The sequence below is a fragment of the Bufo gargarizans genome, chromosome 2, assembly GCF_014858855.1.
Source record: "Bufo gargarizans isolate SCDJY-AF-19 chromosome 2, ASM1485885v1, whole genome shotgun sequence".
In the NCBI taxonomy this organism is placed as follows: domain Eukaryota; kingdom Metazoa; phylum Chordata; class Amphibia; order Anura; family Bufonidae; genus Bufo; species Bufo gargarizans.
Genome location: NC_058081.1, coordinates 676,987,750 through 677,005,879, shown reverse-complemented (window position 1 = coordinate 677,005,879; position 18,130 = coordinate 676,987,750). Strand labels below are relative to the sequence as shown.

Below are 18,130 nucleotides of genomic sequence, written 5' to 3'. Positions count from 1 at the left end.
GGTCCTTTTCAGAGCGTTTATCTGAGTGGGTGGATTTACTCCCCCAGCCACTCATCCCCATGATTCTGGGGTTTCTTAAGGACACAAGATCAGTCTTACAGGCTTTTACAGATTTCAAATGGCAGAAGTACTTTATATGGATCACTGCGGATGTGGTGTCATTATACACCAACATCCCACATGATCTTGCCCTAAAGTCGTTACACTGGTTTCTAAACACATATAGTGACTACACAAGAGTTCTCTGAGAATATATTGAATTGGTGGTGGATTTTCTACTCGGGCACAATTTTTTCATGTTTAACAATAATTTTTATTTACAGGTTTCGGGTGTGTAGATGGGGGCCAGGTTCTCTCCCTCCATAGCCAATATTTTCATGGCATAGTGGAAGAGATACTTTCTCCTCATCAACACACACCCTTATAATTTCCACATCCAATGGTATGGCCATTACATCGACGACCTGCTGTTTGTTTGGTCTGGCGATGTGGAGATGTTTGGAGACAATTTATTTTAGTCTCCACCATGTGCAAGTGTGGTTTCCTTTTTGGATTTATGCCTGAGGGGGGATCCATCCCTGTCTAGAGTTGTTGCTTCTACGTACAGAAAGGAACTAGCTGGTAACACCCCACTGCCTGGCTTCTTCCTGTCATCCTCCGCATGTTATAAAAAATATTTCTAAAGGTAAGATGATTCGCGCAAGACAAAACTGCACGGAGGAGGAATCTTTTCTATGCGAGGCTGCCAACATAGTTGAGAGACTGTCACATAGATCTCATGCCGTACAGCATGTCTCTAAGTGTAGGGACTTGGCTCTGTCTATGAATAGGGACACACTGGTTTTCCCTGTGGTGGACAGAGCTAGGACATGTAGACAACCATTGCATTCTAAAGCCAAGACAACCGTGTTTATCACACAATACAGTCAAGAATACGAAGAAATATGTAAAATTGTCAATAGATACTTTCCTGTGTTGGGATATGATAAGGATTGGGAGAATGCGATTTCGGGAGGTTACCTACTTTGGCTAATGTCCTCAGCCCAAGTTTATTTCAGGAAAACAAAAAAAAACCTAGGCCAACTTGGATTGCAAATAAAGGTAGTTATTGATGCGTACACGGCAAAAGTATTTGCTGTGATCACACGAACATTGGTAGGTTTTTCGGATCCACCGCAAACAAAAACAATATGAGATTAAATCTTATTTAAATTGTAATATTAAATTTGCGGTGTATCTTATCACCTGTGAATTATGTGAACCGCAATATTTCAGAAGCACGACTAACCCTATCAAGATCAAAATCCGCAAACACATTTCGGATGTGCCGCATTATAGAAACCGCAATGTGTCAGCTGCTAGTCTAAACTTTGCAGTAGTACATGGCGGTGATACATCCAGGCTGCGGGCTTAGGGTATTGAGAGGGTTACTGTTCCCATCGGGGGAGGAGACCATAGAAGAAAGCTCCTGAATAGAGAAACTTTTTGGATATTCCAGCTTCATGCACGCCATCCTAATGGTTTGAATAAAAGGCATGACCTCATATTGCAGTATTATTGAGTTTTTGTCATTTTTTCCTTTCATTTTATAGCAAAAATGATTGTCTGTTTTTTTATATATGTGTACACATGATATTCTTATCCTGAATTTAATTGGTGCTATTGTAACTTTTGTTAAGGTGGAACATGTGTTTTAGATTACGCTCTGGGCTCACCACTTACGGTTAACACTTGATCAGGTGTTTGGTTAGCATATAGTGCACAGTCATTTGAGAGTCTCTTGTGTCATGAGTAAGGATGATGATTAATAAGAAACATACATATCTAAATAGCGGGGGGGCTTGACTTGATCATCTACTGATCAGTGATCATCAGAGCATTAGAGCTGCAGGAATAAATAACATCTAAATGTCTGTTGGGGTAGATGGGGGGGTAGAGGGCTGATGGGGGGAGGGGGGGGGGTTAGGTGATCTAACCCAGCCCCCCTTCCCCATCAGCCCTTGTCCTACCACCCCATCTACCCGTACCCCTGCAAAACTTGCTAGTTTTTATTCTGTCTTGTTGACAGGATTATGTTTATTTATATTAAGATTATGTGGTTATTGTCTTATATGACTTGTTTTTGCACTTTATTTCTATCTTTATATGGATCTATAGAGGTTGTGCATTTGTTTACAGCTATAGTTAATTGGTCCATTAAACTGTGCATATTTATGTGCGATTACAACAGTAAGTATTTAGTAAAGACTCCACAAGTGTGGGGGGGGGGGGGGCGCACTTGGGCAGCTCAGCCTCTGTTGGTGGTGGACCTTGTCCCAGCCCTGTGTGAAAGTACCCTTAGAATGCACAGGGATAAAACGGATCAGTTCTTTTCCGGTATTGAGCCCCAAGGACGGAACTCTATGCCGGAAAAGAAAAAAGCAAGTGTGAAAGTACCCTCACTTTCAGTCTGGCCTCTATAATTTGTGTATTCAGTACATTTTATTATATCAGTATCATACTGTTTTAATGGGTGGGTTTAAAGTTGCACAGAAAATAATATTTCATATAAATCAATTTTATTTATTTAGAAAACTCAGATAGTAATCAATTTCAAATGCTAAAATTTTATTGGAAATAAATGCAAATAAATATTTTTATGTACAATTCAATAATACCACAAAAATATATATATACATGTGTGTATACTGGATAAATGTGTATCGATGCACACAGAAAGAAAATATATATTTATGAACTGAATGAAAGGTCTCTTCTCCCACCTCTCTCATGTCCTTGGCACCACAGCACACCCCTTATTAGAAAGGATCTGTAGCTGTTTTCATCCTGTGCCTCCTGGTTAGTGCTCAGTATACCAGATCTGTCCTGTGTGCACCCATAATTCCTCACAATGTAGAGTTATGTCCAGCTCATCCTGGGCCCCCTGATTCATGAACAGCACACACCAGGCCTCTCCTGTTCCCTTCTTCAATCCAATGCTTTAAAGCACTCTTTCTTTTCCTTAGGAACTGTAGCTGTGCTCATTCTGAGCTTCCTGGTTCATGCCACTGCTGGTTGTTCTCTGAGTGAAGAGAGGGCTTTATGTTTAGGAGAGGGCAGGGTCAGGTGTCCAGATCATATTGGGGGTGTTATGCTAGTCGATCAATACAGCAGCATTGAAGGATCATAACGGGAGTAGTATTTTAATAAATCAATACAGCAGCGCTGTATACAGTATATTGGACAAATTTTTGGTGTATTTCGGTATATTTAATACAGTTTTATATTTCTTTTTTTTTTTTGCGGAACCATTGAAATGAATGGTTCCGTATACGGACCATATACGGAACGCAAAAAAAGGCCCATAAACGAAAAAAAAAAAAAAAAAAACGGTTGTGTGCAGGAAGCCTGAGGTTTTCCTGCCACACACTATAAACTATACTATCTAACATTAACTATATGGATTATATATTTCAGCTAACTATCTCTATAACCTACACTAGACCCTGCACTGGCCCCTATCAGCTATTCAGCTACACAATTCCCTATTACTATCTAACACTAACTATCTGGAATGATTGTATCCTGGACATTAGGGAAGGATCCACATGGGATTAAGGTCATCTCTAGGTGCTTCATGCTATTAGTTTTGGCGGGAATCTTTCCCCCCCTTTTTTACTGTTGCCATGTCCGGGCAGATTGCCTGGGATGGCAACATGGTTTTGATTGGGTCGCCACTGTTTGGGCAATTCTGCCCTGGTGTGGCAACCCTTATTTTATTGGCTGATATTTTAGCCAATGGTTATCTTTGTTTATGTTGCCAAGGCTGTGATTGGCTAATCGGGTGAGCTGGTGTGGATAAATATGTGTGCGCAGGCGAAGCTGGGGTCCGTATCTCATCGGTGAAAGAAGAGTAATAGCTGCTGAAGACCGCCCCCCTCAGTGGCGGATTATAATTGGGGTGTTTGGGTCGGCAGCCCCGGGCCCAGGGTGAGTGAAGGGCCCATCGCCAATTTGCCATCCTAAACGCCCCATTTTGCGCCACCACCAGACCCCAAAGTTACTAAAACATATCTGCAGTAGTAGGCAGCGACGCACAGCCAGCGCTTCACTTACACGCGCCGCTGCACTGCGCTGCCTGACAGTAACAGCTGGGCGGCTTCCTTGATCCCGCCCCCGTCAGCGTCGCGGTGGAACTCAGTGGAAGACTGCCTGTAAAAATGAAGCAGGGCGGATTCGGCGGAAGACAGACTGCTGAGGAGAGGAGGGGGGCACGTGACTCAGTCAGTCACTCACTGTTGCTCCGCCTCCTGCGTCACAGAAGGTGCGCTGCAGTGCTTTGTTCCCACCACCGATGTGCCCGCCCCCAGTATTCTCAGTGCCACCACTTACTATTGCCAGCGCCAGGAGTCAGGACAGCCTGGCTGGGTCTTGTGAGAGAAAGCACCAAGGAGGACCTGCTTTGAAACTTCCAGCATTCCAGTGAGCAGGCGCAGCAGCAGCCAAAGCTAGTAAATTTTTATGAATGGTGATGGCCTGGGCAGCAGGGCAGTGGAACTGTGGGCTGCCTGCCTGTGTCTGTGAGTGAGAGGCAGAGCAGCAGTGGACATTTTAGTCAGATTACAGGCTACAGCCACTCTGCAGCTTTGGCTCTAATCTGACTAAAATGGCTGCTGCTGTCTGGCCTCTGCTCTGCCTCTTTTTTTCACAGGTGCCACTGCCCATCACAAAGTGTGTTTGACTATAAAAATTATGGATTATTACACCAAGTGTTTGATATTAAAATGGTGGATTACAATTGATCCTTCTCTTTACAGATGCCTAGCCCAGCACACCAAGTTGTTTACCATCAAAATGATACAGGGATTAATAATCCACCATTTTGATGTTCAAACACTTGTTGTGCTAGTCTGAGCACGTGTGAGGAGAAGGATCAATAATAATCCACCATTTTGATGTTCAAACACTTGGTGTGCTGGGCACTAGGGATGAGCGAACTTATGTTTTTAAGTTTGGTGTATAAAGTTCGGGTTATCTAAGAATTCCTTTATGGATATTCCGCTACCACGGACCCTAAATTATGGTTTCTGTTTGCAGAATCTATAACGGAATTCTCAGATAACCCATACCTTATATACCGAACTTGAAAACAGAAGTTCGCTCAACACTACTGGGCACCTGTGAGGAGAGAGAAAGAGCAGTGGCACAGAGACATTGGCCAGCAGTCGCCATTTCATTCAGAACCGAGCCAAAGCTCCAGAGTGGTTCCTCCTCAAATATAGAGATTACTAATCCACCATCATGTTCTATTTATTCTACAGATCTGCTTATTCCACTATCATTACCTCCAGTGAAATCCAGCATCTCACAGAAGCAAAAAACACAAGGGCAGGCAGTCCTATAAGACAACGGCAGGCAGTCCTACAAGAGGATCACAAGCCATTCATTTTGACGGTAAGAAGCTGTGTCTATGCAAACTGTTTGGTAGGCAGGTCGCTGGTGAGAAATTCCCTTTAAAGGGGTTGGCCGCATTCTGGTAATTGTTGACCAATGTGTTTCTGAGATGATATGACACTTACTAATAGTCCTTGGTGAAGTTCTGCACCATTTTCTATATTTCATAAGGTATGCTCCCTTGTTTACAAAGTCTCTTGTGATGTCCACACAGAGGTCCTGTCCATAAGATGGCCGCTGATGGAGGGTCATGTGACCAGGCAAATCACCTCCATGTGATGTCTCCTCAATTCAAAGCCACTGCATCTGCCATATGTACTTGTTCTGTTGGGAGTTTAGTACAGGTGCAGTGTGTTTGAATGGATGAGCCATCAAATGGAGGTGATTTCCCTGGTCACAGGACCATCAGCTGCTATTTTATGGACAGGATCTCTATGGAAATAAGGAAGCATGCTTGATAAAATATAGAAAATGGTGAAGAATTTCAACAAGGACTATATTAGTAAGTGCTTTATAATGATCTCACAAACACATTGATCAACAGTAGCCAGAAAGTGTCCAACCCCTTTAAGGATTTTAGCGTGCAGCTAGAATATGTTATATTTATTCTACAGATAACATTATCGCCTCCGAAATACGTCTCACAGAAGCCTACAAGATGAGGGCAGGCAGTCAGTCCGACAAGACAAGGGCTAGCAGTCCAAAAAGAGAATTAGAAGCCATTCATTTCAAAGGTGAGAAGTTAAAAATATTTATATATGGAGCATATGTAAATCAGAAAACCAAATCATTTGTTAAAATCATCCAACTTTTTTTTATTTTATTTTATTTTTTTTTATCATTTGAACAAAAGTAGCGATACAGTAGTAGTTCACCCATAACCTACACGTAAGTTATGGGTTATCTACTACCGTACTGCTAATTTTATTCAGACGATGGAATAAAAGTTAGATTTTAACCAAGGCTTGCCGCAACTGGTTTTCTGTCCATCGGTCTGCGGACTTGTTTTGAGCCATGGGAAAAGCACATTGCATTAGGAGAAGGAGCTGTGGTGAGCGTCCTTTTGTTATTGTTTGGCATATATGTCCATCAATCAATGGTATCAATCCCAACATTAGAAGCTGCTTCCTCATATTGTGTTGGTCCCCTGAAGCTAACCCAATGAGACATAGACTCCTGTGGTATCTGGTAACAATATATTACCTACAGTTATAGTTATTTTTCAAAATGGTCTAATAAAATAAAATAAGTTTTGTTTTAACCTTGCCGATAAGCATCCAGTGCTTTCAGATATCAGCAACAACCGACCAGGACTGGATCCTCCATATGGGAAGGTAAGCTATTTCCCCCTATTATTGCACTTTAGACACTGCACTGCACTATTCTCACATTTGTTATAGGCTTCTTGCACACGACCGTATGCCCTTTGAGACATACGGTCCGTGAGCGGGCCATATGTCACGGAGCGGCATTGATCGTTCGCAGGGGAACACACGGCATCATAGATTACAATGATGCTGTGCCCGTTGGGCCACCCTTGGGACTAATGTCCTGCACTCATAAGATCATATGAGTGTGGGACAATAGTCCTGCTGGCGGCCCGACGTGCACAGCATCATTGTAACCTATGATGCTGTGTGTTCCCGTGCACACGATCAATGCCGCTCCGTGACATATGGCCCGCTCACGGACCGTATGTCTCGGAGGGCATACGGTCGTGTGCAAGAGGCCATACCCTGAGTGATACCATACATACCAAATTTCTACCATCATATTTTTATAAATAAGTAAGATCGGCACTCTTACTTACTTTTCTTTAATTGATATTTTAATAGATGCATTCAACACAGAAATCAGGAGCTCAAAAAAGGAAAGAGCAACAGTTAAGAGAGCAACAGCAAAGAGAACAGCTTGCTAAAATGCCAAAGATAGCTTCATTCTTCACAAAGAAAACTCAGCCTGGAACAGACCATGAGCCTAGCACCAGTGTAACACCTATTTTATCATGCGACCCAAATAATATATCCATTGAATTAGAGTCATCTGATTCTGTATTAGACTTTCATACAGAAGATCCTGTGGAACATCCTGAAGATTTGGATGCGCATGATGAAATGGTGCAATTTCCTAGTGATCTAGGAATGTGGGGAGAACATATCTCCAAAGAATTTTTGGAGTACTTTGTTTCCAAGGGAAGTAAGGTTTGCCAATTTGTAGATGCAGACTTTAAAAAACTGGTGTATTTTCCAGTGATGGATATTATCGTTACTGTAAAAAATCATTCTTCACTCATGTTAACCCAAAAACCAACGAAATCTCAGAGAGAAGTTGGTTATGTTATTCTCCATGTAATGGAAAGTTATATTGTTTTGCTTGCAAACTGATAGCCAGTACACGTGGCCCTTTCACTGTTGGCTTTAATGATTGGAAACATGCAGTGTGTCGTATCATCAGGCATGAAAGTAGTGATAATCACAACAAATCTGTGTTAGCACTAGTAGCAAGAGGTCAAAGCTGTGGGAGAGTTGACAGTCAAATAATTTCACAGTTAGAAGCTGAAACGCTGCACTGGCGCAAGGTACTAATTCGCACCCCTGGCCGCACTGCCCCGACTTCCGCCTTCTTCCTCCGTCCCCGCTCTGGCCACGCCCCCCGCCGCCCTGGCAACTCGCGCCTCCGCTCCTATCCCGCCCCCACCACCAACTAACCCTTTCCTCACCTGTCCTTCACTGCCAGGCCTCCTCATGCGCGTCCTCCCCCATCGCTGCGCTCCAGTCCGGCCTGACTTGAAGAGGGCACTGGCTATATGTTCAGTCCCACTAACTCAACCAACATCTTACCCCCAACCCCACACCCTAACCCAGGAAATAAACACACCACACCACTGCTTGGATTTAATCGGCCACAGCAGCCGTTTATTAAATAAATACAAAATATATAACAATAAATTAACCAATGACGAGGGAGGTCCTAGAAGCCCCAATAACTCCATAAACGCTGGAACACCTGCGTCTCCATCTTGCCCCCAGCCGTTGAACCCAGCTCGGAGGCAGCAACTGATGGACGCGTAACTAGTTCCTACCAGCTCCTCAATGAGAGTCCAGCCCCTCCCGCGGGGCCCTCCCATCCTCAGGTACCACCATATTCCTCCACTTCAAGGACCTCCCCCGCCTCCACGAACGCGCAGCTTGACCACCTCAACCCTGCACGTCCCTCCACATACGCAAAGCAATCTCCACACCACTCTGGAGCCCCAGAGCCCACAAATCCGTACCCACCGCATTCAGGTGCACCCCATCCGCCCTCCAAAATGCACCCTCACCTTTCTCCAACACCTCATGCCGCACCACCACACCGCCATTCCTCGCCATAAACCGGCCCACCGCTCTGTTCACCTTAATCCGCGCCTTGTTAAGGCTCTCCACCGACCTCGCACCCCTCCACGCCTTCCGCGGAACAATGTCCGACCAAACCGTTATTATACCCGGAAACAACGCCCAGATCCTGAGCAAATCAAACTTGACGTCTCGAATCAACTCCCGAAAAGGACGCCTGCCCAAATCGTTCCCCCCCACATGTAAAACTAACACATCCGGAGGCCGATCCAATCGCACAAAATGATGCACCTCCCGCAAAACTCCACCCCACAACATACCTCTCACACCTAACCACCTGACCGTAGCACACTCCTGACTAAAACCCAACTGACGCCCATTTGGCCTCACATCAGCCCTGACCGCACCCCAGAACACATAGGAGTGCCCCAGAATCCACACCAAAGCTGTCGCCGCCAAACCTGCGAACACAAAAAGGAAACATAAAAAACCGCCTAACAACCCCCATACAACTACAATAATGCAGGCCTAACATATGATTTAAAACGCACCGACTCCCACCGCCCAATCCTCTTAATCACCTCCTCGCTGGCGCCCCACCTTGCCGCCTCAGTTGCTGCGCCAATTCTGAACGAATGACCAGAATAATCTTTCACCGGCACACCCAAGAGCTTCAAACATTTCCTAAAGACCGCCAAAAACTGAAACCTAGACAAAAAGGAGCCATCCTCATGCCTAAGAAAAGAAAACTCATTACGCGGTAACCCCGCCCCATAAGAACCTGCTCACCGCACCGGACACATACTACAGCCTGGCACCGTGAACAACGTAAACCGCCGACCCCTGCCCTCCTGATCAGTCTTAGACCTACGAATCCGGACATATAACCTGTCCCCTGCCAACTCAACATCCTCACTTCTGAGTCCCCCCGCCCTGCTCACACTGTCACACACCAACTCCACCAAGCGAAAAGCACCGAAAAATGCCAAAGCAAATGCCGCCCTGAACAGCACTAACTCCCACCCAGAACTGCAAACCCCCTCCAACTTATCGCCCATTTGCAGCAGCAGCTCAAAGGACACCGGCCTCCGACAATCCGGCACCTTGCCCGAACCCCTGCGCCACCCTTTCAACACTTGCCTCACCAAAAAACCCTTAGTCCAATCCGGCAACCCCCGCAACTTAAGCCCAAACGCAACCCCCGCAATAAAATGATTAACCTTCGACACCGACCACCCCTCGCCCTTCAACTGTCCTAACAACATCAGCAACCGCACATCCTCATCACCCCCCCTAGCCCCCCAGGCTCCGTTCCAAGTTTCCCAGGTCGCCCACGCCTTACCATACTCCCTCCAAGTACCCGGGCTCAACGAATCCCTCAGCATACCCATCACCGCTCCTCGAGGATCCCCCACAGCCACGACGGACACTCCAGACCCTCCAGCTCCGCTTCTGGCGCAAGAAGCCGAAACCGCTCCCACTGTAGACGAGAAAGAGAATCCGCCAGAGTTAGACACTCCCGCCACATGCTCCGCCACCAACCACATATTAATCGACAAACAACGCAGTACCAAAAACTGTAACAGCCTAACCACCGGCGGAGAAGATGTGGACAAACTGTTGATAGCCTGAACCACCCCCAAATTGTCACAATGAAACCGCACCTTCCTGTTTTCAAATTTCTCCCCCTACAACACGACCGCCATTACAATGGGAAACAGCTCCAACAACGCCATGTTCCTCACCCAACCCCGACTCACCCACGAATCCGGCCATACTCCCGCACACCACTGACCCTGGCAATAGGCCCCAAAACCCACTCCCCCCGACGCATCGGTATACAACTCGAACTCCACACTATCACACAACTCCGCCATCATCAAAGACCTGCCATTATAATGACCTAGAAACTCCGCCCACACCTTCAAGTCCCCTTTTAACTCTTTGCGTAACCTGATAAAATGATACGGACCCGCCACCCCCGCCGTAGCCGCAGCCAACCGTCTACAAAAAATCCTCCCCATTGGCATAATTCGACAAGCAAAATTCAATTTACCCAGCAAGGACTGCAACTCCCTCAACCTAATCTTCTCCTTGACCAAGGCCCTGCCAATCTCCAAACGCAAATCCACCAACTTATCCTGCGGAAGCCTACACTCCATCCGCTCCGTATCTATAACAATCCCCAAAAAACACAACTCCGTCACCGGCCCCAACGTCTTCTCCCGCGCCAACGGTACCCCAAAACGTGCAAAAACAGACTGCACCGTGTGCAGCAACAACGAACACACCCGCGAATTCGCAGGCCCTAAACACAAAAAATCATCCAAATAATGGATAACAGAGGAACAACCAGAAACGTCCACCACTACCCATTCCAAGAAAGAACTAAATGTCTCAAAGTATGCACACGACAGAGAGCACCCCATGGGCAAACACCTATCCACAAAGTATTCCCCCTCCCAAAAACACCCCAACAACCCCATGCTCTCCATGTGAACCGGAAGCAACCGAAAGGCCGCCTCCACATCAACCTTAGCCATCAACGTCCCCTGCCCCAACCGCCTCACCCACTTCACAGCCTCATCAAATGAGGTATACACCACCGGACAAAGTTCAGGGTCGATACCATCATTGACCGACGCCCCCTTTGGATAAGACAAATGAGGAATGAGCCGAAACTTGTTCGGCTCCTTTTTCGGCACCACACCTAACGGGGAAACCCGCAAACCCTGCACTGGCGGCACCTTGAACGGGCCCGCCATCCACCCCAACTCCACCTCCTTTTTCAACTTTTCCGCCACAACATCCGCATGAACAAGCGCGGACCTAAGATTCCTCAGAACCGTAGGCCCCGCCGTAGCCACTGATGGAATACGAAAGCCAAACCTAAAACCATCCCCCAACAATCCGGCCGCAACCCGATCCGGGTACCTATCGAGGAACACCTGCATCTCTTCCACCCGCACCGGCGTCCGTCCCTTTTCCAGCCCCGTCACCCCCCCTGTTCCTTCCCCCTTTGAAGCAACGGTTAGCTCCATGTGCTCCCCCACACCCTGTGCACTCATGCTTAAATTTGCACTTGGCACCAAATCTGCAATTTCCTTCATTAAAAAGGAAGCACAGCCCTTTAGCCGACACCGCCACCAACGCACCAGGGGATGACCCCCCGGACTCCCCCCGAAAGGACTGCCCAGCCCTAGGAGGCGCCGTCACCCTCAACCACAACCCAATATCCTTATGATCCCACCTGATATCAGGCCTCACCGCCTTACGCTGCCGGAACTGCTCGTCATAACGGAGCCAGCCCACACCCCCATACACCCTATAAGCCTCCCCAATAGCGTCTTGGTAGCAAAACAGCGCCGAACAGCATTCAGGCGCCCGTTCCCCAATGACACTCGCCAATATGGCAAATGCCTGTAGCCAATTAGCAAACGTACGCGGGATCAATCGATGTCGACGCTTATCCTCATCCTCCTTCTTCCCCTCATCCTTCTTGCCCTTATCCAAATTGAACCTTTCCAATGGGAGCAGCGAGAATATCTCCGCATACTCCCCCTTCCAAGTTTTTTCCCTCACCTCCTGCTTTAAATGAGCCCCCAGCGGCCCCTCAAAGCACACATAAACCTCACCCCGGGCCCTATCATCCAACCTCTGCACCTCCTCCTCCCCCCCCACCTGCGTCTCCACCGACACCGACCCCGCCGTGACCACCTGCGACCCTGCACCCAACCCCATCCCCACTCCCCACCCCGGTAAAGGAGACCCAGCACCCGCACCCATACCCGACAACCAACCCGCCAGTCCCCCCAAAAACTGACCCAAACCCTTACCAAACTCAACCATGTTCCCACCCCCCCACCCAGGAAACCCTGGGCCAAAACAGATCCCCAACCAATCTCACCAGGCACCGCGGGCGCTGTGACTCCCACTGCCGTCGATCCTGACTCCCACCGTACCGACACTTCCCCGTCAAAGCTCCTGGAAGTCGACGGCTGCTCATCCTGGACCCTCTGCACCACGCTAGCCGGACGCCTGGACGATACCGCAGCACCCACCACCGAAAAGGAATAATCCTATACACCGCTGGAATCTTCTCTGGGCCTGCCCAGGCAATCCTCTCCCACCAGGGCAGCCCGAGGAACCTGGATACTGTCCGACCGCCGAGTGGACCGCCCGCCCGCATGGGGGGGGACTGGGCCGGTCCACCGTGCCTGGTCCTGCATCCAAAGCCACAGCCGCAGGGAACGGGGGAAGGGGCGTCCCGCTCCTCACAGGGCCCCGCCGAGAAACGGGATTCCTCCCACGGCGAGAGCAGCTCTCGGAAGGCTGAGCGGCCGCTCTCTGCCGCCGAGGGTCCACAGGGGGCTCCCTATCCGGCGCCGGGCCCGGGGCGTGATTTCAGGGCTTAGGCGCGCCGGCGGTATACTCCGCCGCGGCCGGGCAGCCCTAGCAACGGGGGTAGCCGCTGGATCAGGCAACACAACGCAGCCGCCCACCTGTTCCTGCAGCCAGCCAGGCCCCCTCACCTCCGCCTCCCGCCGCAGCCTCTCCAACAGCTCCTCCACCGACATTCCTGGCGCCGACATCTTCACGCACGTCCTGCTCGTTTCGCACCCCTGGCCGCACTGCCCCGACTTCCGCCTTCTTCCTCCGTCCCCGCTCTGGCCACGCCCCCCGCCGCCCTGGCAACTCGCGCCTCCGCTCCTATCCCGCCCCCACCACCAACTAACCCTTTCCTCACCTGTCCTTCACTGCCAGGTCTCCTCATGCGTGTCCTCCCCCATCGCTGCGCTCCAGTCCGGCCTGACTGAAAGCTTTAGGTCTACCAGTTGTTAAGCATCTTTCTGGTACCCGATGGTCTGCACAATATGATGCTGTATCAGCACTTTATAAGGGTTATGAGTAGAGTTGAGCGAACACCTGGATGTTCGGGTTCGAGAAGTTCGGCCGAACATCCCGGAAATGTTCGGGTTCGGGATCCGAACCCGATCCGAACTTCGTCCCGAACCCGAACCCCATTGAAGTCAATGGGGACCCGAACTTTTCGGCACTAAAAAGGCTGTAAAACAGCCCAGGAAAGAGCTAGAGGGCTGCAAAAGGCAGCAACATGTAGGTAAATCCCCTGCAAACAAATGTGGATAGGGAAATGAATTAAAATAAAAATTAAATAAATAAAAATTAACCAAAATCAATTGGAGAGAGGTTCCATAGCAGAGAATCTGGCTTCCCGTCACCCACCACTGGAACAGTCCATTCTCAGATATTTAGGCCCCGGCACCCAGGCAGAGGAGAGAGGTCCCGTAACAGAGAATCTGTCTTCATGTCAGCAGAGAATTAGTCTGCATGTCATAGCAGAGAATGAGGCTTCACGTCAGCCACCACTGCAACAGTCCATTGGCATATATTTAGGCCCAGCACCCAGGCAGAGGAGGGAGGTCCCGTAACAGAGAATCTGTCTTCATGTCAGCAGAGAATTAGTCTGCATGTCATAGCAGAGAATGAGGCTTCACGTCAGCCACCACTGCAACAGTCCATTGGCATATATTTAGGCCCAGCACACACACAGGCAGAGGAGAGAGGTCCCGTAACAGAGAATCTGGCTTCATGTCAGCAGAGAATCAGTCTGCATGTCATAGCAGAGAATGAGGCTTCACGTCAGCCACCACTGCAACAGTCCATTGGCATATATTTAGGCCCAGCACACACACAGGCAGAGGAGAGAGGTCCCGTAACAGAGAATCTGGCTTCATGTCAGCAGAGAATCAGTCTGCATGTCATAGCAGAGAATGAGGCTTCACGTCAGCCACCACTGCAACAGTCCATTGGCATATATTTAGGCCCAGCACCCAGGCAGAGGAGGGAGGTCCCGTAACAGAGAATCTGTCTTCATGTCAGCAGAGAATTAGTCTGCATGTCATAGCAGAGAATGAGGCTTCACGTCAGCCACCACTGCAACAGTCCATTGGCATATATTTAGGCCCAGCACACACACAGGCAGAGGAGAGAGGTCCCGTAACAGAGAATCTGGCTTCATGTCAGCAGAGAATCAGTCTGCATGTCATAGCAGAGAATGAGGCTTCACGTCAGCCACCACTGCAACAGTCCATTGGCATATATTTAGGCCCAGCACACACACAGGCAGAGGAGAGAGGTCCCGTAACAGAGAATCTGGCTTCATGTCAGCAGAGAATCAGTCTGCATGTCATAGCAGAGAATGAGGCTTCACGTCAGCCACCACTGCAACAGTCCATTGGCATATATTTAGGCCCAGCACCCAGGCAGAGGAGGGAGGTCCCGTAACAGAGAATCTGTCTTCATGTCAGCAGAGAATTAGTCTGCATGTCATAGCAGAGAATGAGGCTTCACGTCAGCCACCACTGCAACAGTCCATTGGCATATATTTAGGCCCAGCACCCAGGCAGAGGAGGGAGGTCCCGTAACAGAGAATCTGTCTTCATGTCAGCAGAGAATTAGTCTGCATGTCATAGCAGAGAATGAGGCTTCACGTCAGCCACCACTGGAACAGTCCATTCTCAGATATTTAGGCCCCGGCACCCAGGCAGAGGAGAGAGGTCCCGTAACAGAGAATCTGTCTTCATGTCAGCAGAGAATTAGTCTGCATGTCATAGCAGAGAATGAGGCTTCACGTCAGCCACCACTGCAACAGTCCATTGGCATATATTTAGGCCCAGCACCCAGGCAGAGGAGAGAGGTCCCGTAACAGACAATCTGGCTTCATGTCAGCAGAGAATCAGTCTTCATATCATAGCAGAGAATCAGGCTTCACGTCACCCACCACTGTAAGAGTCAATTTTCATAAATTTAGGCCCAGAACCCAGGCAGAGGAGAAAGGTCCCGTAACAGACAATCTGGCTTCATGTCAGCAGAGAATCAGTCTTCATATCATAGCAGAGAATCAGGCTTCACGTCACCCACCACTGTAAGAGTCAATTTTCATAAATTTAGGCCCAGAACCCAGGCAGAGGAGAAAGGTCCCGTAACAGACAATCTGGCTTCATGTCAGCAGAGAATCAGTCTTCATATCATAGCAGAGAATCAGGCTTCACGTCACCCACCACTGTAAGAGTCAATTTTCATAAATTTAGGCCCAGAACCCAGGCAGAGGAGAAAGGTCCCGTAACAGACAATCTGGCTTCATGTCAGCAGAGAATCAGTCTTCATATCATAGCAGAGAATCAGGCTTCACGTCACCCACCACTGTAAGAGTCAATTTTCATAAATTTAGGCCCAGAACCCAGGCAGAGGAGAAAGGTCCCGTAACAGACAATCTGGCTTCATGTCAGCAGAGAATCAGTCTTCATATCATAGCAGAGAATCAGGCTTCACGTCACCCACCACTGTAAGAGTCAATTTTCATAAATTTAGGCCCAGAACCCAGGCAGAGGAGAAAGGTCCCGTAACAGACAATCTGGCTTCATGTCAGCAGAGAATCAGTCTTCATATCATAGCAGAGAATCAGGCTTCACGTCACCCACCACTGTAAGAGTCAATTTTCATAAATTTAGGCCCAGAACCCAGGTAGAGGAGAAAGGTCCCGTAACAGACAATCTGGCTTCATGACAGCAGAGAATCAGTCTGCATGTCATAGCAGAGAATCAGGCTTCACGTCAGCCACCACTGCAACAGTCCATTGTCATAAATTTAGGCCCAGCACCCAGGCAGAGGAGAGAGGTCCCGTAACAGACAATCTGGCTTCATGTCAGCAGAGAATTAGTCTGCATGTCATAGCAGAGAATCAGGCTTCATGTCAGCCACCACTGCAACAGTCCATTGGCATATATTTAGGCCTAGCACACAGGCAGAGGAGAGGTTCATTCAACTTTGGGTAGCATCGCAATATAATGGTAAAATGAAAATAAAAATAGGATTGAATGAGGAAGTGCCCTGGAGTCCAATAATATATGGTTATGGGGAGGTAGTTAATGTCTAATCTGGACAAGGGACGGACAGGTCCTGTGGGATCCATGCCTGGTTCATTTTTATGAACGTCAGCTTGTCCACATTGGCTGTAGACAGGCGGCTGCGTTTGTCTGTAATGACGCCCCCTGCCGTGCTGAATACACGTTCAGACAAAACGCTGGCTGCCGGGCAGGCCAGCACCTCCAAGGCATAAAAGGCTAGCTCTGGCCACGTGGACAATTTAGAGACCCAGAAGTTGAATGGGGCCGAACCATCAGTCAGTACGTGGAGGGGTGTGCACACGTACTGTTCCACCATGTTAGTAAAATGTTGCCTCCTGCTAACACGTTGCGTATCAGGTGGTGGTGCAGTTAGCTGTGGCGTGTTGACAAAAGTTTTCCACATCTCTGCCATGCTAACCCTGCCCTCAGAGGAGCTGGCCGTGACACAGCTGCCTTGGCGACCTCTTGCTCCTCCTCTGCCTTGGCCTTGGGCTTCCACTTGTTCCCCTGTGACATTTGGGAATGCTCTCAGTAGCGCGTCTACCAACGTGCGCTTGTACTCGCGCATCTTCCTATCACGCTCCAGTGCAGGAAGTAAGGTGGGCACATTGTCTTTGTAGCGTGGATCCAGCAGGGTGGCAACCCAGTAGTCCGCACAGGTTAAAATGTGGGCAACTCTGCTGTCGTTGCGCAGGCACTGCAGCATGTAGTCGCTCATGTGTGCCAGGCTGCCCAGGGGTAAGGACAAGCTGTCCTCTGTGGGAGGCGTATCGTCATCGTCCTGCCTTTCCCCCCAGCCACGCACCAGTGATGGACCCGAGCTGCGTTGGGTGCCACCCCGCTGTGACCATGCTTCATCCTCATCCTCCTCCACCTCCTCCTCATCCTCGTCCTCCTCGTCCTCCAGTAGTGGGCCCTGGCTGGCCACATTTGTACCTGGCCTCTGCTGTTGCAAAAAACCTCCCTCTGAGTCACTTCGAAGAGACTGGCCTGAAAGTGCTAAAAATGACCCCTCTTCCTCATCCTCCTCCTCCTCCTCCTGGGCCACCTCCTGTTCCATCATCGCCCTAAGTGTTTTCTCAAGGAGACATAGAAGTGGTATTGTAACGCTGATAACGGTGTCATCGCCACTGGCCATGTTGGTGGAGTACTCGAAACAGCGCAACAGGGCACACAGGTCTCGCATGGAGGCCCAGTCATTGGTGGTGAAGTGGTGCTGTTCTGTAGTGCGACTGACCCGTGCGTGCTGCAGCTGAAACTCCACTATGGCCTGCTGCTGCTCGCACAGTCTGTCCAGCATGTGCAAGGTGGAGTTCCACCTGGTGGGCACGTCGCATATGAGGCGGTGAGCGGGAAGGCCGAAGTTACGCTGTAGCGCAGACAGGCGAGCAGCAGCAGGATGTGAACGCCGGAAGCGCGAACAGACGGCCCGCA

At 49.0% G+C, this 18,130-nt stretch overlaps 1 long non-coding RNA gene across 1 annotated transcript in view; it reads left to right on the top strand.

Annotated features, from left to right (window-relative positions):
• The first annotated feature begins 5,319 nt into the window (after positions 1-5,319).
• LOC122926939 overlaps positions 5,320-18,130 on the top strand; it is a 38,375-nt gene continuing 25,564 nt past the window's right edge. The window contains exons 1-3 of the long non-coding RNA XR_006387737.1: positions 5,320-5,433; positions 6,048-6,167; positions 6,708-6,767. This is a non-coding gene — a long non-coding RNA (uncharacterized LOC122926939). The remainder of the gene's footprint in view (positions 5,434-6,047; positions 6,168-6,707; positions 6,768-18,130) is intronic.